This window comes from Rattus norvegicus, chromosome 14 (assembly GCF_036323735.1).
Source record: "Rattus norvegicus strain BN/NHsdMcwi chromosome 14, GRCr8, whole genome shotgun sequence".
Classification (NCBI taxonomy): Eukaryota; Metazoa; Chordata; class Mammalia; order Rodentia; family Muridae; genus Rattus; species Rattus norvegicus.
Genome location: NC_086032.1, coordinates 10,367,883 through 10,388,832, shown reverse-complemented (window position 1 = coordinate 10,388,832; position 20,950 = coordinate 10,367,883). Strand labels below are relative to the sequence as shown.

The 20,950-nt window shown below is 44.1% G+C and overlaps 1 protein-coding gene and 1 long non-coding RNA gene across 3 annotated transcripts in view; both read right to left on the bottom strand.

Moving 5' to 3' along the window:
- Positions 1-20,950, bottom strand: part of Rasgef1b (RasGEF domain family, member 1B) — a 519,819-nt gene that overhangs the window by 295,352 nt on the left and 203,517 nt on the right. The gene's annotated exons all lie outside the window — the stretch shown is intronic.
- Positions 7,323-17,891, bottom strand: LOC134481715 (uncharacterized). The gene is made up of 2 exons (XR_010057462.1): positions 9,482-17,891; positions 7,323-7,592 (listed from the first exon to the last, which is right to left on the bottom strand). It is a non-coding gene; the product is annotated as an uncharacterized LOC134481715 (long non-coding RNA).

Below are 20,950 nucleotides of genomic sequence, written 5' to 3'. Positions count from 1 at the left end.
TTAGGAAACTGCATTGTGGGTGAACTATAGGCGGGCATTTTTAAACGTGTAACAAATGAAGTGGATAATTTGAGGACATGTATGACAGAATTCCATGCCAAGATGTTCACGGATGACTTGATTACAACACGTTTGCTTCCTTTTCCCTCCCCCTTTCCCTTCTCACTCTGGGGACCAACCCCTGCGTTTTATACATGCTGGGATGGCATTTCACCGAGCCACCCCCAGCCACTGAAACGAGTTTTGCAAAGCACCGGAAGAGCAGGAGCGCCACAGGTCCTACGTCACAGACCCTATGGCAGGAGACGTGGTTACGCACGCAGCATTTGTGCATCAATCTGTGCTGGTGGCGGTTAGGTTCCTCTACAGCTTTCCTGAGTGTCAAGTTTACCTATGACAACTTGGGTGTGTTTGTGAACTTTCAGCTTTGAGCATGGGGGAGCCCGGGAAGGAGCAGAAGGGGACACGGAAGGAGGAGAGAGAAAGGTGGAAGTGACGGAAAAACAAACTAACTGTTTTAAGTAACAGAACCCTTAAGAGAGAGAGAGAGAGAGAGAGAGAGAGAGAGAGAGAGAGAGAGAGAGAGAGAGCAAGCAAGCGCGCACAGGATTGCACCTCAAGTCTCCTTGGCCTTCGGCGAGCCGTCCAGCAAAGGTCACGTTAGCCCTTTCCTCTGAGATAATCACTGTCAGAACAGAGCTAATTGGAGGTGGCTCTCTCCATCTTATCAGAGAAATGATGTGCAGAATTACCCGGTTCTCCTTCCGAACCAAGCACCACACAAACACGTGGCTCCCGGAAGAGCCTCACCCGGTCCATTTCCTTCTGAGAGTTAAACCAAGGATGCTCACAGGGCTCAGGGACTGCTGTCGTCCACTGGCAAGTTCTTTTAGATTCCACGTTTTTTTCTACTTACTTTCCAACAAGAGAGCACATAGTTTGCTGGGATTTTTGTTTGTTTGTTTTGATTTTTAATAAGGGTAATGTTCAGCGGTACAGCGCCTGACAGCATAAAAACAGCCTTCACATTTAGCTTAAGAGAAAAACCCATATATCACCACAAGTGTCTGTCAATGGAAGCAAAAGAAAGAGTAAGCAGATGTCAACTCTATCAAACGGTCCGGGCTAATTATCCTCCGCCTTCGCGTAAGTGCAAAGGTCAAAAGGCTAGTGCATAGCTTAATCAGACAATTATGTAGATCAGCCCAAATCAAGCCTCTCGGATAACCCCATAATCAGTGAAATGTGTGGTTCGCTGGGAAATCAAGTGAAACTTCCAGTTGTTTAATCAGTGAAAGAACAGAAGGAAAACCTAAAACAGACGAAGGCCTCACCTCCAGGAAGTTAATTTCAACATACCCTAGCGCTGAGACAGGGGAATGACAGTTGCAACCGTGGAAGTGATTTCAGTGAAGTCGTCAATGTGGAAGCACCAGGACGGCAGAGCGTTTGAGTTTGTCCATCTAGCCTTACTAACCGGCACACAGTAGGTCCTCAGCAAATCTTCACGAATGGGCATTTAATGAATTACTGGGACAAAAACCACAAGCAGACGTGGCAATGCGAGTTCAACAAATGCAGGTACAGGTCACGACTCACACCTTCCTTCCTGAAGGAGGTTGGTAGCCGCGGGGCTAACAACCCTCCCCTCTTGAGCAAATGTAAACGAAGAAAACAACGCTGGGATGAAATGTAATTTTCCAAGCCCAACCACAGCAACCCTCTTTATGAGAATCTCTACCGTGATGCCAGCCTGCTCTTCAGTGTACTAATATGAGCTACTCCTAAATATTTGGTATTATCTGGCACGTGGACATACTCAAACTAGGGAGCACCAAGAATTAGAAGCATGTTTTTTTTTTTAAGCTGCGGATCATCATGAAGCAGAACCCAGTATAACTGATCCTCAGGGTGAGAAGCCACTGGCACAGCTCCATATTCTTCGTATGACACCATTCTAAAGTGTCTCCTTGTACCTCGCAGCAGAAAGCATCCTTATTGCTTATCTCCTTATAGCCCACACCTCGCCGTGCCTGTAAGAATATTTCCTTCAAGTCAGATGTGCTGGCACACATTTAATCCGTGCACTCAGGAGTCAGAGGCAAGGGTGGGTCTCTGTGAACCCAAGGCCAGCTTGGTCTAATATCCCAGGCAAGTTAGGGGTATATAATGAGACCCTGTCTCTAAAGAAACTGTCCGTTTATGGGTCACCGAGTAGGAACGTGGCCTATTTGATAAGTTTTTACTCTGAGTTAAACCTAGCCAGTATTAAAATTCCTCACCGTATTCTAGAACAAATTTAAGGCAACGTATGAAATAGTAGAAGCTGTGAGAAAGACAGTATACTATTTGAGAGGCTGTGGATAGAGTGGGTAGAGTGACTGCTTAGCATGCATGAGGCCCTGGGTTTGATCCCCAGCACCGCATTAACAAAACATGACGACGCACAGCAGGGAGATCAGAAGTTCAAGGTCATCTTCAGCTTGTAGAGAGACTAATCCGACCTGTGGTAGAGACCCTGGCTAAACCAAAAATTAATAATAAAATACAAGTGAGAGAAAACGAAGACAGAAAGGGAATGTAGTGCAGAAGCTACATGAAATCAGGGATAAAATTTCTGCACAAAATGCAAACTACAATGCTCTCGTGCACTTTGTAGCCAGTCACATGTTTCCAAGTACCTTAGCAACCAGGACAGAGAGAAAGGCACAATCGCATGATCCTAACTCTAAAAACCCAACCAATTAAACCGGTCAGAAAAGCAGCCTTTCTCAGTACCGAGAACAAAGAGGAAAGTCTTTCATTGATTCTGACGGCACGGACAGTGGATAACGTACAAAGAATGCCCTCGAAGCTTGTTTTCAGTCAGCAGCTATGAGTACCAAGCAGACTTTTAAGATGGCCTTCACTACCAGGGAAGTCAATAAAACAGTGGGGGATGGGGTGTGGAAATCCAATGGTCAGGCCCGGGCATTATCAGAACTAGTCCGGCTTAATCCAGAAATTGATTTTCAGTATGTTTAGGGGAGTAGAAAAGCTATACGTCCTGCGGCCAGTCTCCACAGAGGCTGTTTCATTAGCATTTGATAAGATCTAAAAGGTGTGTGTGTTCAAAAGCCTGTCTCTTCAAGAACATACTTAATGCTGCTAGATCCAAATGAGTACAGAATTATACACAGGTCCAGCTATACATCTCATGGGGACACAGTTACAGGCTACTGTGGCACTGTTTGTGCAAGCTGTTTAGAATCTGAAGATGGGAACAAAAGAACTCAGCTCAGTGTGTGTGTGTGTGTGTGTGTGTGTGTGTGTGTGTGTGTGTGTGCGTGTGTGTGTGTATGTGTGAATATATTTATGTGTATGTGCGAGTATATGAGTTTATGTGTGTGTGTCTCTGTATGTGTGTGTATGTGTGAGTGTGTACATGTGTCATATGTGGATATTGTATGAATATGTTTATATGTGTATGTGAGAGTATCTTGCATATGAGTGAGTGTATGAGTGTGTATATGTGTCTATCTCTGTGTGTGTGTGTGTGTGTGTGTGTGTGTGTGTGTGTGTGTGTGTTGTGGGAAAACTGCTAATTAAGGCCAAAGTCTGAGGTTGACCAGATAGCCTTCTGAGTTCAGTGCATAATGGAGGACTATCTTCATTGGCTGGACTTCTCCTTCTCTGACCTTGTCTGGGAAGTTCAACCCCCGAATACACATACACATCTCTATCTACAGAATATCAGGAAACTTAGTTAGACTACAGGTTTAACTTTCTTTCTCCAGGTAAGAACTGGCTCAGGTAGCACCTGAGATCCCTGAAAATGTTTCCCCATGCTAATGAGGCATTTCAGTACCTCAAGTCTTCAGCCAATGAGCTTGGCCCCTTCCCAATCCCCCAGAGTTATATAATCCTTGAATCACCCCAAGTAAAGTGAATCTGCCTCCCTGTATCTGCCCAGGGTGTCTTCTTCACTGTACATATTCACAGGGCTTCTCAACACCCCCACCCTTCCATTCCTTACCCCACATTCCCCACCTCTCACCCCTCCTACTTCCTACCCCTCCAGCTCCCACCCATTATCTCTGCTCCCTCTGCCCTCATGGACCCATATATGGGCTGATGATCCCCAAGGGCGTGTGTGTGTGTGTGTGTGTGTGTGTGTGTGTGTGTGTGTACATGTTTGAATATGGTTATATGTATATGAGAGTATACTAAGTGTGTGTATATGTCTCTGTCCCCTGTCCTCTCCCCCTCCATGTGTATTGGGGATGTGTATGCATTGGAAGGGATAACTTCATAGATGACACACCCACAAAAGTGCTCCTGACCGGGGACTTCACCGGCCAGGCAGCCATTTTTCTAGGTTCTCTTATCTGGGCTGGCAAGATAACCTCCTTTTCAGGGAGAATCACTCAGATTCCCCCAGTCTAGCTCACAGGGTAAGTGTTCATGGCATCCCGAGTTCAGCCCCAGACATACAAACCTGGAAGCCTGGCAGTTATAAAAATAGATATCCTCAATTGCCCACATTAACAATGAAGGTCACATGAGGTCCTAAGCAAGGGACCCTGATCAAATTCACAAAGCTCTTCCCCCACACATACTGCCTGTCCTCAGAATCAAAGCCTGAGAGATCAGCGACACTACGGTTCCTAGTACAGCTCACACTCTCACTTCTAGGTTCTGTTCAATTTTAAAGTAGAGAATGTAGCAGATGTACTCAGTCCAGGACCCAATGGGGTATAAAACAAGAGGAGTTCAACAGTATTGAGCAGAAATAAATCTTAGCATGAACATCATCATCATCCCTAACATAGATAATTCACTCCCAAGAAAAAGGTAGTATTATATGAACAGGTCATGGCTTAAAAGCAGAGTTATCCCTTGTGTGGCTCAGGCTCTTCTGAGGCAGTGATGCCTATAAATAAAATAATCATGATGAATATTGCACTCCTTCTTCCTATGTAATGGGATAACAGGCCTCCTATTGCCCTAAACCACCATAGGGAAGGAAGCAAAACAACCATAAAGACAGTAGACTGGCTTGAGTAATATCTTGAAGATGTAGTTTGAATGGCCACAGCAGGGCAAAGGGGTCAACAAAGATTTCTCAAACCATATTTTTCCCCTGTCCTTGAGAGTATAGTTAGAGGCGCAACACTAAACTTCATATTTTCCCCACAGGTACTCAAGGAAATCCTTGTAGCTATTGTAGAAAAGTTACCATCATGGCGACCAAATCAACCAACCCCTAGACTGCAGAGCAACGGGGTGGGTGGGAGTTAGGGCAATCATCAAGATATTGATCCTTTCTCATCAAAACTAACAGCACAGTATTTAAATTTCATTTTATTTACACGGGGAAAGTCTGGATACCAGTAGGCCAAGTACTTCCTGTCAAGAGTGAAATTTCCTAATAGGACACAAGCTTCCTAATGACAACTTGATTTGCTTGTGTCACATCACAGAAAACTGGAAAAGGTTGAACAAATGTATGCGTGAAATGGACAAAGTGAAAAAAAAGAGCTAGTTAGGCTGTATGAGTGGCAGCCAATCGAAACAAACAGGAGAGAACCTCCAAATAAAAACCAATATGAAACTGTTCCAGTGATGAATTTCTCTTCGTTAACTTCTGCAAAACTTCACAAATAAAATACGTCTGTGTGTAGTTCCTCCCTTTCCCCCAAATGATATGAGGCACCATGGAAAAATAAACTCAATCAACAAAATAAAATAATGGGAGGAGAAAAGTAACCAGTAAAAAAGTACAGCGAGTCACATGACTGCAAGTGAATGAGAAGGCTGACTGCAATCATTCCTCCTGATAAACAGGAGGGAAGTGTGATAAGGCATATGGGTTACTGTGATGTGAGATGAGGAAACCCATAGCTTTCCCCACGGGAGAAAGAGCAGGTCTCTCAGAGACGGCGGGCAGCATCTTACATAACAAACACAGAGACATCTGAAATGGTAGCACCTATGAGGAATAAGCCACACACAAAACAAACACACACAGTTACTCTCAAATCCCTGGTCCGAGGATAGATAGAACCTTTGTTCTAGTTCGCTTTCTGTTACTGTGACAAAACACTGACCAAAGCCAACCTGGGGAAGAAGGGCATTTATGTAGCCTATATTTCCAGGCCAAGTTCATCTTTAAAGAAAGCCAGAGAAGGAACTCAAGCAGAGACCAGGCAGGAATGCTGCTTCCTGTTTTGCTTGCTTCCTGTTCAGCTACGTTTTTTTAAATACCTTTCAGGGCTACCTGCCCAGGGGTGGCACTACCCACAGTAGACGGGTCCCTCTCACATTGATCAGCAATCAAGAAAATGCCGCAATGACATGCCTACTAGGATGATCTGATGGAGGCAGGTCCTCTTTCAGATGACTCTAGTTCATGTCATGTCGACAAAACTAATCTGCATAACCTGGATCCAGAAATAATCATCCAGGATGAGATGTTGATAAAGGTGACAATCTAATCTCATATAGACTTTGACAGGATATTCCCTTATGCTTTAAAAAGAATACTATAAAGGTCAAGGTAACAGTAGCAATTTAATCAAGCATGTATTTATAAACATCCACTTTATGAATGGGTTCTTCATAGTGTGTGATTAATATTTACAGCACCACTGTCTAACAGGCATAGACTGAAGCTACTGAGAAAGCACACACAGGGAAGCATGAAACTGTGCAGGAAATTTACCACACAGCAAAGCTGACAGGGTTAGAGCCACCTTAGCCTCCCCACCTTTCCCTCTCATGATTCACTTCACTCTTTCTGTGACTCCAGGGACCAAAGGACTCAGATGCATCGCTCAGAGGTTCAGTCTGTTGTCATCCTGGCAGGGCACATCATAGTATGAAGGCAGACATGGTGCTAGAGAGGGAGTCAAGAGTCCTACATCGCAACAGAGAGCAGAAAGAGAGAGTGACACTGGGCCTGGCTTGAGCTTCTAAAGTCCACTGCCAGTGACATACTTCCTCCCACAAGGCCAACTTCCTAATCGTACCACTTCATAGGAGCCTTTGGGAGACATGTTCATTCAATCCACCACAGGGTCTAATGTTTAAACAAATTTCCAGATTGTGAAAAAATAAATTTCTCAGATGTCCCCAAGGAACACTATGCCAGTGTTAGTGATGGGAAGTGCTAGTCCTAACAGCCAAATCTCCCACCTGAACTGAACTACTGCTATGTGGTTTCTCTTACCTTCCTAAAACAAACATATGCATAGCAGAAAACATACAAACTCTATATTCACAACCAACTTCTGGCCTTGCCTGTGGCGTGTCGCCTAAGTAATTCACTAAACCTGCTTCTGTTTAGATTTGGTATCTTGGTAACCTTTATTATCTTGGAGATTAGGAGGACAAAGACTTTTCCTTTAAAATATAAGCAATTGGTGTAAGATAGATGAGGGTCTTCAGATTCTCCATACTTTAAAATATGGACGAGGGCTAGAGAGATGCTCAGAGGTTAAGAGCACTGCTGATCTTCTGGGGGACTTGGGTTTACTTCCAAGCACCCACATTGACAACTCATAACCGTCTGTAACTCCAGTCCCTGGGGCTTCAATGCACTCTTCTGGGTTCTGCAGGCACCACGTTGTGTACGGACATACATTCGTGAACACAAAACAAAAGTAAATAAACAAAATGGTAAAAAAAAAATGGAAGAAATTTCTCAGTGAAGGTAATTGCATTTAAGACTGTCTTTCATTAACAAAATATACTTGAAAACATGGAACAAGTGTCCGTACAGGTATGAGCAGGGATGGTGTTATTTATGGGAAGCCCAAGGAGCAATGACTTCTGATGCCTTCTGGGAACGCAATTGTTTACTAAATACGTTCTCTAGTGCTCCTGAGAGAGCGCTATTGGATTGTCAATCATGCTATTCCATAATGTTGCAGTCTCAACTACACAGGGAGATCAATCATTCAAGCCAGACTAATCACAGCACATGCCTAGAGACCAGGGGCCACCCCTGACACTGGAAGGTGACCAGGACTGGAAGAGGACACCAGGACCATCTTGGAGTCATTCTGAGAATGGACTTGGGAGGGGTGGCCTTTATTCTACTAGACTGGAAAACAGTCTCGTGAAACTTTCCAGGAGCCATCCTGCTACAGAGAAAAGGGCCTGTGGGAGACAGCTATGATGACCTGCAAAGTGGATCAGAAACCAGGAAGGACAATGCAACAATGTGCCGGGACCTAGCTGTGTAGCAACTGCAGCATTTTGAGAAAATGGAATCAATATTTTCTCTCCTTCCACTTCACATAAGTGGATCTGGGGTTAATCTCTCTCACAGTATTGATTCCACAGACGAACCAAAACCAGACTGACTCCGAAGTTACCTGATCACAACTCCGCAAAGCTAGGAGTGTCGGTAATCTTATTCTTACTTTGTCTCACCATACGATTGCAAATAGATGCTTACATACTGGTTAGAGCTTTGTGTACCTCTACAGATCCACTAGCCACACAAAGACACTCAAATGTTACAGATGACAATGGGGTGGTATTACCCTGGCTTGAACTCTGACCTTTTCATCCCTCCTCTTCCTCAACTACCCTCTCCCACAGTAATTCCCTGTTGCTCTGTAACTATGGTCTCTTCTGTATGAAAGATGTCACAACCACAAGTCTGGACTTTCTATGCTGACTAGAGAATGTATAGCCTGAACTCTAAGCCGTGATGTTTTCAATGATCAGCCTACTGGGTATGGGCGCTGTTCGACTTTGAACACCATCCCGACGTGAAATCACACCCAGTGACTGTGGAAGTTAAACACACTGCTCTTGTACATGCAGACAGCACGTGGGGGTGGAGACGGCTGGAGGGCTCGGGATGGTGCTGATTCTACTTCACGCCATTATTAACAGAAGAATAAAGACAAAGCATTCCTTGTTCTGTACAGCTATAATGCTGCCAACTGCCACCACGGTTGACATGGTAAACAGCTATTGTTTAGTGGCATGTACTAGACATTTTCCAATGCTAGGAAACAAACAAAATAGAAACCCTACTCCCTAAATAAGTTTTGATATTATTAAATGATCAGTTATCACATATCAATTTTACGCAGTTCGTAGATGTAAATACAGATCTAAAAGCCCCCCCCCCAACTCTAGTCTTTCTTTCCAAATTTAACACAGTTCAAATAGATATAGATGGACGGACAGATGGACAGACTGGATGGATGGATGGATGGATGGATGGATGGATGGATGGATGGACTTAGTGATCAGCACTGAGAGCTTTTCTGGGTTTTTTTTTAAGGTAGATTTAACATAAAAACACAAACAGCGCCTTCTCCATTCCTATATGAAAGCAAGTATCATCTTGTGATTTGTGTATAGATGAGAGCAAAGATGGGTCTTTTTGGGATTTTTTAAAGTCGAGGTATTCAGCCTGCTAAGAAAGCACAATTCTGCCTCTTCTCAGGGACATTACTTATGTGCAAATCATGCTCACCTCAGTATGCATGGAGAACACAGCCTGTTTTTTCATAAATATGATTTCTGACTTTTTTTTTAAGCACACAATCAAGTCGCTTTATAATCACCAAAATTGCACTTCTTGGGGTGAGGAAACACTCTGCTTAGCACAGAATGTGCCCCTGCATCTGTGCCGAGGAGCCCCCAGACCCTCCAACAGTTAAACAGCCTTGAGAGTGAACTCACAAAGCCGTTAAGTAGATGCCATGTACTGGGAGTGACCTCACAGTGCATTCATTATGACACGAGTCACAGGATTTACTGGTAAATACTGAAAACTGAAGAGAAACACACACCTTTCCTCACTGAGGAAACACTGCACAGCCCTCCAGGGGACTTTGTCTCCCTCACACTGTTCGTGGTTACCATGGGTTACTACCTTCCTGGATACACTTATCTCTGGAGGAGAATGTAGACATCACGGCGGGCATCTGTCAGGGAGCATACTGAGGAAATTGTGTTGTTGTTTCTGTGTGTACACAGACTGTAGGAAAATAATGAATGCAAATGGATTCTGCTATAAGTCATTTTGCCATGTGCAGGACCCTAAACGTGAACCCTCTTTCCTTGGCTTGCTTCTTCTTGAGGCAAAGGGTCGCTTCTGCAATTTTAGTTGTTTTACTAGAAACATCTTCATACTGAATCTTTGAAATAATTTGCCTAGTCTATAATCCCTGAGGTTATTAAGATCTAGGACTTCCTTGGTTCCTTTTGTTTTTTACTTTGGGGTTCAGGGCCTTGAAAATTGCTGGGGAAAGGCTCCACTTTGACTTCCAACAAGAAGTGAATTACTTCTAGAAAGAGAAGTTGAAAACACCAAAATTACTATTTTGTTATTAGTCCTGACCTGTTCTTCTGAGTCTGCAGACTTTGTGTCTGTTCAGTTACCAAGGAAACAGAATCATTTGATTGAAGGGAATAGAGAGTGATGCAAACCCCGGGATCGGATCGAGTCAACCTGAGGTAAACTTGAAAAGGCTCTGAGCCTTAAAAGAAACTCCAGGATGCTGATTCACACACAGGAGGCCTATTGCACCATAGCAACCAGGTCTCAAAAAGGCTATTTTAAAGGACCAGCCCTCATAGTAATGACCCAGGAGTAACGACCCCACATACTAACCCAAGGTCAAGTAAACTGGTTTATTTCTGCTTTAGTTTTACTTCTTAGAGGCTTAAGGATCAAAAGCAAGGTCTTGGCCATCCTAGGCAAGGGTTTTACAAATGACCCAGCCCCATATCAATGCTTCTATCTGGTCCCTGTGAAGTCCATAACAGACAAGCGGAGAAAACTTTTAAGTTAGGAGAACTTTGATTTGTTTTTTAAGAGCCTTGGGAGTGGATACAGTTGGTACCTATCATAGCTGTATTCGGTGATTGAAATGGACTGCGAATCTTTCAAACTCTCTATTGCGTTCCCAAGCTTTCCTTTAAGAAGCACAACATTTCTCCCCACCAGTGTGCCAAGCGGTTCATGCTAGCAGTGGTGGCTGACGCGGACGTGTTCACGGGGAGACTTTACAATGCCTTTTGTTTTGCCAAAACACTGGTCTCTAACTTAGAAGTCAGCAAACATTCTCTTCCTTGAGCCAGAGAGCACACATCTTGAGCTGAGCATAGCATCACTTCAGCAGAAGCCCGTCTAGCACTGTACAGCGTATGAAGTCTGTTCTTGGTAATCACTTAGCTGCTCTTCCAACAATGGGAGGGGACCTATGATCCTGTGGGCTCACAGCTGATCTCAGTCCGGCATCCTGAGGTCCCGCCTCTACTGCAAAGCTTTGTTACCCCGTAGCTGGTGAGGGTGGCACTGAGGATCTTTAACATAGCACACCCAGCAAGGCAAAAGCTTGAATGCCTTCCCTCTGCCTTGCAGGTAAATTGTTTGTTTTCCTTTAAAGGCCCAAAGATTCCGTGGGCAGCGAGGAGTGGTGATAAGCGGCAGAAGAGAAGGAGCTTGTGTTCTAGTCTGCTAATGTCTGTTTGGTGCCAGAATTTTCCCTGTGGCACTGAGCCAGGAAGAATGTAGCTGCTATAAATGTCTAGGCAAAAGCTCAAAAAATAAATGCACAAGAAAGAAAATACATAATTATAGAACTAGTGAACTAAGTTGAAATTATAGTCACAATACTCAGGGCATTTCCCTGCCAGCTTCTGAAGTAGCAGCAAGAAATTCAGATGACCAAATAATGAGAAAGAACTGCAGTTTTCCCCCTTCAAAGAGAAACACCAGCAAAGGTACTGAACACAGAAAGAAAGAGCTTAGCTAAGAGAGAAGAGAGGCCTGTAATTTTTCCTAAGCTACAGAGGTACCCTGTGACCGCAAAGAATTTCTGCTGAGCTTTTTATTTCCCCATTTTTTTTAACTAGAAGAAATGTCCAAAAAAAAAGTATAATTAGAAATGTCTTCCCTTTACTGAATTATATGGAATTTTTAATGCAAATTAAGTGGACAAAGTAATGTTTTCTTTGGCATCTTCATACATGCACATAGCATATTCTCTAACCTAGGGTCAGGCTCTGCCCAGCCCTTAGGCATTTCAGAGCATGTTCTGGAAGACTTGCTGTCAATCCGCTCCCTGCTGGAAGGGAAGTTTCCCTTCACTTTTGTGAGGGCCTGGCTGGTCTCTATGATGGGTAACACTATTGCCTGGTCTCTGATGGGTAACACTATTGCCTGGCCTCTGATGGGTAACATTGTTGCGTGCTTTCTCCCTATTGCTTTCCCACACTGCAGGCGGGTCCTGAAGAAGTAAGTCTAACAGATGTTCTTCCCACATTTCCACTCATTCTAAATTTAGCTTTCCAAGTAACTCGCCTCATGGATGTTCTGATGTCTTTCTCTCTGGAAGCATTGTGCAAAAGAGGAAATACTCGGCTGCTGTGAAGCCATACTTCCAGCTCTACTTCATGCCGATGGCTGTGTTTTCAAAACATGAACAAGGTCAGCATTGATTTAAAAAAAAAAAAAGGCAACTAGTGTTGGATGCTGAAATCCTTCCCTAGAGCTCACAAGGAGCTGCTAAGAGCCCCATCCTCTGCTTGGAAACAGAGTGTTGGAGATGTTCATAGACTCCTTCTCCCTAAGCAAATTATGGTCCAGTGTTGAAGGACTGCGCAGACTGGGAGACTCTATTGAAAGGAGGAGGAGCAAGTGTAGGCAACTTGGCTTTCATCTGTAGATGGGAAGCAGCAGGACCCACACGAGATCCAGTCCCTTCCATTAAGTCTCGTAAATCTCGACCAGTAAGTTCATCCACCTGGATCGAATCTGCTCCATCATAAACACGAGAACAACAATGAGTGCTAGGATGTTTGGGCATCAGGGAAAGGAAAATGAGTTTCCTAAACTGCCAAGTGTTATCCAAGCAGCAGGACAATGGCAGAGCCGTGGGTCTTGCCAGACCGAGGATCCTCAGGGATGCCAGAAATGAGACCCTGGCAGGTTTATCAATACAACATCTACAGACATCGTGGACAGGAAGCAACACGGTCTATAGCTGTGCAGCAAATGTCTGTACGGAATCGTGTGCTATGAGAGGAGACATGCTAAGGGGGAGAGATTGTGTCTATGACCCCATGGCATTTCATTGTATTTTTAAATGTTAATATTTTTAATGAGGCAAAAATACATCCCAGGATAATCACTGCCAGCATTTGCATACTCCTTACATCGCATATTGAACTATCCCTACCTTATCCTACCTAAGGAAAACATTCTTTTTTTTTTTTTTTTGGTTCTTTTTTTTCCGGAGCTGGGACCGAACCCAGGGCCTTGCGCTTCCTAGGCAAGCGCTCTACCACCGAGCTAAATCCCCAACCCCTAAGGAAAACATTCTTATGGGGAAGAATCAGAAATGTTCTTTCCTGCCCGTGGTGTTGAAATCGCAGTATATTCCTTTAGAACAAGTCACATGAAATTGTCTTTTTAAAAGCAAGTCAGACACACTCAAAGATTGGCCTTCTCACATAGTTCAACCTGGCCAGCGACTGAGCCACTCACAGCTTAATGCTTGTTAAAGCTCGATCCTTATCTGCATCAATGGGAGGGGAGGCCCTTGGTCCTGGTCCTGTGGAGGCTCACTCGATGCCCCAGCTTTGGGGGATGCTGGAGCAGTGAGGTGGGAGTGGGTAGGGGAGCATGCTCATAGAGACCAAGGGGAGGGGTATGAGATGGGGAGTTATGGAGGGGAAACCAGGAAGGGGGACATTTGAAATGTAAATAAATGAAATAACCAATTAAAAACAAAGCTTGACCCACATAATGCACCTGATTTCAGCTTCCCCTCCAATTTCCCAAGTTTTTCTTAAATAAAGCAGTTCTTAAGTGACTATAAACGTGTACGTTCAAAACACAGCACCTCGAAGGAAGTAAAGCAGTAAGCGCCACTTAAATAAAAGGAGAACAGCTACGGCTCCCCCTTTTTCTCCAGAACTAGACCAATCCCGCGGCTGTATGCGCTCTCAAGGGCGGCCACTCTTTTTACTTTAATTTCCCTTTTCTTTTTCTGCTTAAATAATGAAACTTTGACTTCAATATTAGATCTCTTAGAAGAAACACAAGACAAGAGCTCTTCTCTGCCTCAGAAGAGCTCTGTCTGGCTGCTGCCCTACCAAGGTCTTTAGCTGAGGGACAGAGAGGCCCACACATAGCACAGATATTAATCGACTTTAAGGACTAATCTTACCTAAATGTTCATCTTAAAAACTTCACGGAAATATCCAGCACATCATAAGCAAACGTATTGGAACCAGCTAATCTTGCGAAAAACCTGGGTTCGATTCCTAGCATCTACAAAGGCTGCTCACACCTGTCTTTTAGTCCTGTCCCAGGTGGTCCAGTGTCCTCTCCTGACCTCTGTGGGCACCAGGCATATACATGACACACAGACATCCACGCAGCCAAAACACCCCCACACATAATAAATAAATGAAGGTTAAAAAATGAAAACACTGTATCTGCTGTTCCTGCTTAATCGTTTTTATATCTTCTCTGCCATAATAGAAAGATTCCCTAAGGTCCTTCATGCCCTTGAGACAGGTGGAAGGGCAGGTGGGTCTCCATTCCTGGTGGTATTTTTGAGGGGGACTCCATGCCATCTCCCTAAATGCATGATGGTCTCCGATGGGCAACATTGTTGCCAGCTTACTCCCTCAAGCTTTCCAGAACAGGCAGGTGGCATCTTACCTTGAAAAGTTCAACTCAGTTTTTAATTTTATCACACATCATCAGATGAATCTTTCTTACATAACCAACCTTGGAAACCACTGATACACTGAAAACAAACCCACAAGTCTCTTCCTGTCAAAAAAGCAAAACAAAACAAAACAAAAAACCCCAAAAGCTAACAAAGATCTTCTGGTGTCAAACTATTTATGAAAAATGAGATAATGGACCAAGACACACTGAATTACTTTATAATCTGTCAGTCATCCTTCCTCACAAAGCTCTTCACTTAGACTTTATTTGCCCAACTGTTCTTTTGAGAGCCCATTGAAAGACACAACATGGGGCAACTAAAAAACTCACTTTGCAGTTTATCTCAATGCACCCAGAAATTCCCAAGGGCTTTAAGGGTATCCAGATACAGTCTCTAGGAACAACTTGCAAAGCTGTCTGGGAACAGGGAGCAGGGTGGTTGTGAAGGAAAATTAACCTTCTAGCAATATCTCACTTTGGGATTTAAGTCAGAGTTTAATCTCATTGGGATATCCCCCACCCCATTGGCTTTTTAAAATTCAATTTGTCCAATATTATTCACCTAATCTTATATATAGCATTCTTATTAGGGTGTTGCTATATGAAATATGTTACCATTAAATAACTATCACAATGGCTAAAGCTTAGGAAAACAGAGCAATGACCATCACTTATAGGTCTCTGGAGGGAGAGAGAATGGAGAGAGAAATCTAATAAATGGGATTGCAAACCCCACTGAATGGTCTCAGAAGTATTTCAGTGTGGGATCCACATTTTCTGCATTTGCCAGAGTCTCTGCCTGGATCTCAGTGGTCTCTATGTTCCCTCCCTGGAGAAGGAGAAGTGTGTTCAATGTGAACGTTCCCCCCCCCCTTGCTTTCTTAGAAGACTGACCTGGACCTGCTCAAGGAGCCAGAGCCCCAAGTGTTTTCCTCATCGAGAACATCATAGGTCAAAGCACCACATCAGAATGTGAACCTGACATATAGGCAGTCCTATCACTGACCTATCGTCTGCTTTCCCAACAGATAAGAAAGGTTGTGCCAAGGGCTGGAGATGGCTCAGTGGTTAAGAACACTGTCTGCTCTTCTAGAGGTCCTGAGTTCAATTCCCAGCAATCACATGGTGGCTCACAACCATCTGTAATGGGATCTGATGCCCTCTTCTGGCAGAAAGCTGCGTGATGTATACATAATAAATAAATATTAAGAAGAAAGAAAGGAAGGTTGTACCTCAAGATCCATTTCCAAGGTTGCATCTGCATTCCTGAGAGCTAAGTAATAACCTAATCATATTTATTATTATTATTATTATTATTATTATTATTATTATTATTATATTCATGTAGTTTGCTTTGGTTTTGCTTTTTAATTTTCAGGGTAAGCAGATTGGGAAGTTAGGGGAATGAGTTATCGTGAGGCTTGTTGCTTCCTGAAGATATCACTGTAGTCTGTTTCCTAGGGATGTGGCGATTACGGCTGCCCCACAGAACAGGGCAAAGGAAAGAGTAAAGGCAGAAATCGGATTTTTCACAAGTAGGGGCTAGAGAGATGGCTCAGCAGCTGAAGGCCCCTGCTACTCAGGCAGAGGAACCACATTTGGCTCCTAGTCCCAACATAGAGGCTCCAAACTGTCTGTAACTCCAGCTGTGGGAGATTGGGTGCTGCCTTCTGTCCTCTGTGTGCACTGGGTACACAGATGTTATGCATACAACATACATGCAGGCTCATGTGCATATGATATAAATAAATAAATCTGTAAAAGGGAGATTCTCACAAATGAGGCTAGCAGCGTGTGGTAGGCCAACCCTGTCAAAGAATCCTATGTGACTCCTGGAAGGAACTAATTTGTCCATGATGCGTCTTCCCACTGTGACTCTCGAAGCCTTTCTTTTCCTGGACTTAGGTACCGGGCTTGAAACCAGGAGTCTCTCTATAAAGCTCGGCACTAGTAACTCTAGGTGCAAGATTCCAGGGTTAACAGATAGTCTACCACGTGTTTTAGTCACCAAAGGAAGATGGCCCCATAGGAAATGACTCTGTCGAGTAGAAGTCAGAGGACTGGAAATCCCAATGTCTGCCCCTTAGACCCTTCTGAAGCTGGACTACCTTCTGAACTCTACTGTTCACTCCTGCTTTCTTACAAACAAACACTGGTTGTTAATTAAACCTCTCTGGGTTCATTTCTACTTCAGCCCAGCCCCCACGCTGATACTCTGAGGGTTTATCTTGGTGGTGGAAAGGATAAGGAATCACACTACAGCCTTTCTAGTCAGACACACACATTCATAATAGAAATTACCTCTTTCCTGTGGAGCCTTCTAGGCTGAGTCTGGAATTTGGTAAGTTAGTTACACCCATATTCCACCATTTTTGTCGCCTCCGTGTACGGAGTGAGTTGAAGTCCTGCGTGAATGACGTTCTGAACAATTGTATACTGTTTGACCTGAAGCAGTCAAATCAAGGACGAAGGCCTTGAAGTCAGGGGAAACTGGCAAAGCCTTTCTCCTAGGTATGGCTACAAAAGACAACACCCTCTTTAGTGCCAAGTCTTCGAGTGTTTACGAACGACGGACCAGTGTGGGCTACTGCAGAGTCCTCCTCCCGGATGTGCTGTGCAGAACAAACACTCTGAGGTTCTCAGTCGCTAAGGTGGTTGGTGCCACTCCACCAGACACCAGTACTGTGTCTGTCCTTTCTTCAGATCCTCGCTGTCCTTAGAATCCCAGGACCAAACTGTGGGATGAGCCCTCTCCTGGCTACACAGAAAGCTGAAACGTAGTAATCTTTAGGTGAAAAAAGGAAAAGGGTGCAGAACATCCCCTTTGCTAGAGCCTAGCAGATGTGCAGCTGGCCTCCGAGACGTGTATGTTTTTAATAGGCCATAAAAGGATATCATCCCCGCTGATGGGATTGTGCACCCTCCTGGGGGAGGAGCTGCACATCACATGAATATGTAAGAGGAGAACTAGCATAAGGGATGCTTGCTGACTTCTTAATTCCATTTTCACTCCCATTTTCCTTTTTAATCTTCTTGTGCATAGCGGAAACCCTCACTGCTTCATTACCTATTTCTACATCTCTAACACAAGTCCATCTCCATTCTGTCTGCCAATTCCATGGCTCTCCCTGATCTCCCAATGCATCCACACATGTGTCTATAATATTATATTCTAAACACGTCATTTGGTGTGCAGTTTTCCTCTCCCCCTTCCCCCTCCTCCTTTCTTTCCCTCCCCCCTCTCTTCCCCTTCCACTTCCCCCCCCTCTCTCCCCCTCACATATTCACCAGACTTCATATTTCAAGAGGTCAGGGCTCACTGCCATAGCCCCAGCGTCTCCATCACTCACCCAGGTCCAGATCCATCTAACAAATCTCTTACATTGTCACCGGCTTCTATTTCCTTGGTTAACTGCAACTGGAGCAGAAATTAGCAGACTACATAGACAATGGGACCGGATGTTAGGGGTCAGAGTTTATTGTCCTCAGACATTCGTTCCCCAGCCTTTCTGTTCAGTGATTTCACAAATAGCCATACAGACTAAGGGTAACCTCAGGACCTTTCAGCAAATCTAACCAACACTTCAAGTTCCTCCTAGTTCCTCAAGAGCAGTTTCCTAGATCAAATGAAAGTATACTCTAGGTTCAAACCTCCATTCTATTATCTTCTTCCTTTGGAATGTTTTGGACCTTCCCTTTATTCGTGTTTTCCTCTTTATACAACACACACATACACACACATACACACATACACACACACACATACACATGTGTACGGCATTTATTATCTAGCCAGTAACTTCAGTCACTAAAGCTGTTACAGCAACTTGAGTAAATAAATAACCTCTAACGCTGTTTTATACTCTAACATTAAAGTTGCTTTCATCCTATTTGCCACAGTTTCCCCATCTAGTCTTCCTCTGAGAACCAGGGGTGTGACTTGGTGGTGTGTGCTTTGCATATGCAGGTCCTGGGTTCAAACATCGGCACCAAAATAAGGCACCTTGTCCAGCACGAGGGTGTCGCTCTGGAACGTTCTCTCCTTTGGGGTTTGTGCTCTACACGTACCAGACCATGTCTGTTCTAACGATATTTGGCGACCTTGTCTTTTGGAGATTTGGTTTTGTAAGCTCTTCTTCCTGCTCTCCTGCTTTTCCTACATAGGACTCAGTTCTACCTTTAAAACTTCTGTCCTGGATATGACAGAATTTTTATTTCATAAGCCAAGTGCCCCCTTTGTGTGTGTGTGTGTGTGTGTGTGTGTGTGTGTGTGTTTGTATGCACATGTGTCTGTGCATGTATATATGTGTATGTGTGTACATGTATGTGTGTGCATGTATGTATGTACATATGTGTGTATGTATAGTGCATGTATGTGTGTATATGTGTGTGCATGTGTGTATATATGTGTATACATGTATGTGTGTGCATGTATATGTGTGCATGTGTGTATATGTCTGTGCATGTATGTGTATGTATGTATATATGTGTGTATGTGTGTGTGGTGTATTTGTACATCATGTGTGTGCATGGAGAGGTGCATGATAGTGATATGCAGAGGTCAGAGGTCAATGTAGGTATCGTCTTCAGAAATTCTCCACCTTATTTTTTTTCAGACAGGATTTCTTACTGAGCCTGGGACTTAGTGATTTAGCCAGACCGGCTGGACATCAAACTCAGAGGACCAGAGCCTCTGCTTCCCCAGTTCTGGAACTGTAGGCCTGGTCACTGCGCTTGACTTTCTATGTGGTGCTGGTGTCTGAACTTAGATCTCCACGCTTCCTTGTTTAAATAAGATTTTAACTTCTTCCTATTTTTTCACCTGTTGAGTTTCCCCAGCTTCTCAGGGAAAAATAATTCATCTGTCACCATGGCTGAGGTGTCAGGGGCATTACTCATACATGTGCTGTGTGTGTTATTACTCATTGTGGAACATGGCTATTGTAATGTAATTAATCAGCTCTAACCTTCACACTCAACCCTGCAAACCACACTGGAAGGCCGGCTCCAGTCTCAGGTCCTGCCCTGTCTATTCTAAGATGGCGGCTTTAGACATCGCCACTCTTTCCAGGATGACAAAGTCACTCCTAGGCACCTTCTTGACTCTCAGAGCTAGATGGGGAGTGAAGGTGGCACAGGTCTCTCAGAAAAGATGCAGTGGGAGGCAGTGACCATGCTGGAGAACTGTTTTTAGACAGTTTGGCAGAGTTTGTTCTCCAGGTTCTGGTTGGGACAGGGTTTTGCATTTGTACCGAGAATGTCAAGTTCTTTCACTCAGAATGCTTCTTTGACTCACAGAGCCTTCAGGAATTAGCAGAAGATTGCCTGGGAATCTACTGGGAAGAAAAGGAGTAGCCAAGAGACCATCCTAAATCACCATGCTTTTTCCAAGTGTCTCCCAGGTCTTGGAGTCACGGACAAATTTTGGAGTATACTAAAATGACAAAGAAAGGTTGTTTCAGGTTTTCTATAAAGTAGGGTTTTTTAAATCGTTATATATAGAGATAGTACATGTTTTATAGCTGTTACATGGGGGAGAGGCTATGATTCCCATTAATAGGTTCCAGGAATTCTCAACACAAGGGCAAGGAAGGCAAGGTAGATGGCTCAGGACAAGCAAGACTTTGAAAAGCACTAGACACATCATGCAAAATGGTGTTTGGAATCACAGGTTGGGTTTTGTATCAGCTCTGGTGGCAGGGATCTCCCTAGTCAATGAGGCAGAGGCAACAGCTACACGCTTGAATTGCCGTGTTGGTGAGGGTATTCAGTCCTCCCTGTAGGCAGGTCTACGGCCAAATCCACCATAGAGGCCTTGTAGATATGGACTAAAAGCTGATCTAATCTCCGACTGGGGCCTTGGGGTGTGTGTGATGCAGATGTGTCCCCCGTGGTTGATGAATAGGAACAGGTCTTACTACAGTGAGAGTTTCTAGAGAATCTACAGTCATACTCTGGGTCACGAAGGGCTTCACCAAAAGGTTTTATTCATTTTGTTTTATATGTATGAATATTCCGCCTGCAAGTTCGTCTGTGCACCAAGTGTACGTTTTGTGCCCAGGGAGGTCAGAAGAGGGGGTTGGATGTCCTGGACCTGGGGTTGCAGACAATTTTGAGTTGCTATGTGGGTGTTGAAAACCAAACCCAGGTCCTCCGCAAGAGCAGTCAGTGCTCTTAACCACAGATACAACCCCCACCCCCCAGCCCTACCCATCTTGAATGGCTTTTAACCATCCTCTGGTTTAGTCA